Raw genomic sequence first — 4778 nt, 5'->3', positions numbered from 1 at the left:
TGTGATGTGAGCGTGCAGTGTGTGTGTCCGTGTGTGTGTGTGATGTTAGTGTGCAGTGTGTGTGTCAGTGTGTGTGTGTGATGTGAGTGTGCAGTGTGTGTGTCCGTGTGTCTGTGTGTGTGTGATGTGAGCGTGCAGTGTGTGTGTGTGTGTGTGTGTCTGATGTGAGCGTGCGGTGTGTGTGTCTGTGTGTGTGTGTGTGTGTGTGACCGTGCAGTGTGTGTGTGTCCGTGTGTGTGTGTGTGTGAGTGACCGTGCAGTGTGTGTGTCCATGGAGCAGCCCTGTACCTGTGATGTAACCACAGCCCCACACAGACGATCCATGGTTCAGGACTGTGTGTAATGTCTGATGCGAACATCAATTATACCTGCTGAGAGACAACAGTATGCATGTTAACCTCTGTCTCTCTGGTGTCTCTCTGCTCTGCTCTGTGCACTCCAACAGTGTGTGTGTGTGTGACACCTCCAAGCAGACACCCTGCAAGACACCTCAACCACAGACACCCCACACAGACACCTCCAACACAGCCATGGTTCACAGACACACCTAATGTTGACACCTCCAACACAGACACCTCCAACCTGACACTGAGAGACACACAGACACCTGCACAGTTACACCTCTGTCAACACTGGTGACACCTCTCTGCTCTGCCCAGCACTCCACACAGACACCTCCCACACAGACACCTCCAACACAGACACCTCCAACACAGACACCTCCACACAGACACCTCCAACACAGACACCTCCAACACAGACACCCCCAACACAGACACCTCCAACACAGACACACACCACACAGACACCTCCCACACAGACACCTCCAACACAGACACACACCACACAGACACCTCCAACACAGACACCTCCAACACAGACACACACCACACAGACACCTCCAACACAGACACCTCCAACACAGACACCTCCAACACAGACACCTCCAACACAGACACCTCCAACACAGACACCTCCAACACAGACACCTCCAACACAGACACCTCCAACACAGACACCTCCAACACAGACACCTCCAACACAGACACCTCCAACACAGACACCTCCAACACAGACACCTCCAACACAGACACCTCCAACACAGACACCTCCAACACAGACACCTCCAACACAGACACCTCCAACACAGACACCTCCAACACAGACACCTCCAACACAGACACCTCCAACACAGACACCACCAACACAGACACCTCCAACACAGACACCTCCAACACAGACACCTCCAACACAGACACCTCCAACACAGACACCTCCAACACAGACACCTCCAACACAGACACCTCCAACACAGACACCTCCAACACAGACACCTCCAACACAGACACCTCCAACACCACCTCCAACACAGACACCTCCAACACAGACACCTCCAAGACAGACACCTCCCACACAGACACCTCCAACACAGACACCTCCAACACAGACACCTCCAACACAGACACCTCCAACACAGACACCTCCACAGACACCTCCAAGACACCTCCAACACAGACACCTCCAACACAGACACCTCCAACACAGACACCTCCAAGACAGACACCTCCAACACAGACACCACCAACACAGACACCGCTAACACAGACACCTCCAACACAGACACCTCCCACACAGACACCTCCAACACAGACACCACCAACACAGACACCTCTAACACAGACACCTCCAACACAGACACCTCCAAGACAGACACCTCCCACACAGACACCTCCAACACAGACACCACCAACACAGACACCTCTAACACAGACACCTCCAACACAGACACCTCCAAGACAGACACCACCAACACAGACACCTCTAACACAGACACCTCCAACACAGACACCTCCAACACAGACACACACCACACAGACACCTCCAACACAGACACCACCAACACAGACACCTCCAACACAGACATACACACTATACTTTCCCTCGTTATGACCTTGATCTTTTCATTGTATCTGTTTATTCTCCTCTCTTCCTCTTCAGATGTATATGTGGGGTCCTCATCTTCCTATCTGGCACAAGCCTGACCACAAGTCGTTCCTTCCCTATTCCACACTGTGTCTTCCTATGGATGTGCTGTTATTTCAGGATCGTTGCTTTTCTCTTTTTTTCTCTCTCTCTCTCTCTCTTTCACATCCTCCTCCTTTTCTTCCAATCAGTGTGTTGTTGGCCTCCAGGCTGAAACCACATCGTTTCCACGCCTACACACGGCCCGCTTTATCCCTGCTGAAGAACACATGAATGGAGAGAGAGATAGAGATAGAGAGACAGAGAAAGAGAGAGAGAAAGAGAAAGGGAGAGACAGAGAGAGGGAGGGAGAAAGAGGGAGAGAAAGAGAGAGCAAGAGGAGAGAGAGAGAGAGCACTGGCTATATACACTTTAAACAGCGAGGCTGGCCAGACAGGCAGCCAGTGGCTTAGGCCTGGGAGTGTACATCACACACACACTGACTCTCTCTCTCCCTCCCTCTCTCTTTCTCTCCCTCTTTCTCCCTCCCTCTCTCTGTCTCTCCCTCTCTCTTTCTCCCCCTCTCTCTGTCTCTCTCTCCCTCTCTCCCTCCCTCCCTCTCTCTGTCCTTTGGCCTGGTCTTAGCAGGGATGCACAAGGGCAATCATGGAGGGCTGTGTCTCAATAGTCTAGTGTGGTTTACTCTCCTGGCATCATCAACTCTCATTAATCCATTTATCTGACCTTGTCTCCTCTCCTTCTTCCATCTATCCGACCTCATCTCCTCTCCTTCATCTGAACTGGTGTGAGAGCATATAGGTGAGAGCATGATGGTGAGAGCATGATGGTGAGAGCATATAGGTGAGAGTATATAGGTGAGATCATATAGGTGAGAGCATGATGGTGAGAGCATATAGGTGAGAGCATGATGGTGAGAGCATATAGGTGAGAGCATATAGGTGAGAGCATATAGGTGAGAGCATATAGGTGAGAGCATATAGGTGAGATCATATAGGTGAGAGCATGATGGTGAGAGCATGATGGTGAGAGCATATAGGTGAAAGCATATAGGTGAGAGCATATAGGTGAGAGCATATAGGTGAGAGCATATAGGTGAGAGCATGGCATATCGGTGAGATCATATAGGTGAGAGCATGATGGTGAGAGCATGATGGTGCATATAGGGAGCAAATGGGGTGAGGCATATAGATATAGGTGAGAGCATGATGGTGAAAGCATATAGGTGAGAGCATATAGGTGAAAGCATATAGGTGAGAGCATGATGGTGAAAGCATATAGGTGAGAGCATATAGGTGAGAGCATATAGGTGAGATCATATAGGTGAGAGCATGATGGTGAAAGCATATAGGTGAGAGTATATAGGTGAGAGCATATAGGTGAGAGCATGGCATATCGGTGAGAGCATATAGATGAGAGCATGATGGTGAGAGCATATAGATGAGAGCATGATGGTGAGAGCATATAGGTGAGAGCATGATGGTGAGAGCATATAGGTGAGAGCATATAGGTGAAAGCATATAGGTGAGAGCATATAGGTGAGAGCATATAGGTGAGAGCATGATGGTGAATGTAGAAACTGTAGTAACACCTGTTATTTGATGTGTTTTCCCCAGTCCTCCTCTTTCACATCTATAACAGATGAAATGAGACCAGGAGACATGAAGAGAGGAGGCCATCCTATTGGGACCCTCCCCATGTCAACCAGGGCTGTCTGTCCAGAGCCTGGGCAACGGGTAGAAACACATCCCCAGTCTCCTGTCAGCGTGCTGGGCTGGGGCTGGCGGGCTGTGGTGGTGTGCAGAGCTTTCTGGATGGGAGCCCTCTTTGAGGCGAGGCCTCAACAGGGGGGAATGTTTGGAAATTTGCACATTTGCACGGTGGCTTTTCTTCTTCTTCTTGTAGCTGGGCGGTGCCCGGGTGCTTGGCACGCTGTATGCTCTGGCATGAGAAGCCTCCGGATGGTTCTCTTTATGTGATCTGCTTTGTAACACGGTGGAATAACATGGCTAAACCCCTGTTCTGATTGAGATAGGCGGCCTTCTCCCTTCTTCTGACCGATGTAGCAGATGGAAACGCACTGCGTTTATTCAGAGTGACTCACAGTCAGGGCATTTAACTGCATTAGGTAAAGCCACGTCATACTGTGGGGGCTGAAGTACCTGATGGCAGGGGGGCAGGGGAGGGGCAGGAGGGGGCAGGCAGGGGGGCAGGAGGGGGGGCAGGGGGTGGGTAGGGTGGGTGGGGGGGCAGGAAGGGGGCAGGGCCCTCTCCGAAAGCTGGAGAATTTATCATTTTCCTAACAACTGAAATAACTTTTCCCCTCCTCCTGGTGTCTCTAGATCCATAATCTTTATGCCTAATTCTATGTAAAAAAAAAATATATATATATATATATTTTTTTTTTCTTTATGTGGGTTATCTAAGCATACTTCTTTAATTGTCATTTTAATGAATGATGCACATTGATTCTGAAGTTTGGTACAACCGTCTCACTGGTATATAATATCATGACCTAATAATTAAATAGATTTTTGTATTTTCTAAAGTCCAGCCACCTTGCCTAGAAGACTAGTCAGATTAGCTACTCATAACTTCATTCATAGAAATGTCTCGGTAGCGAGTGATGAGGTCGGACATTGGGAACATACCCAGCTGGTTAACTAAAGCCAACTTCATCAAATTGCTAAGTAATACAGAGAAACAAACAAACGTGTTGTATTTATTCATCAAGAAGGAATCCACTGTCCTCATCCTCCTGCCCTTTACCGCTAGTAAAAACAACACTCAACTCTCTC

Source organism: Oncorhynchus masou, unplaced genomic scaffold (assembly GCF_036934945.1).
Source record: "Oncorhynchus masou masou isolate Uvic2021 unplaced genomic scaffold, UVic_Omas_1.1 unplaced_scaffold_2325, whole genome shotgun sequence".
Lineage (NCBI taxonomy): Eukaryota > Metazoa > Chordata > Actinopteri > Salmoniformes > Salmonidae > Oncorhynchus > Oncorhynchus masou.
The sequence above is the reverse complement of the archived record's forward strand: the minus strand, read 5'-3'. Positions refer to the sequence as shown.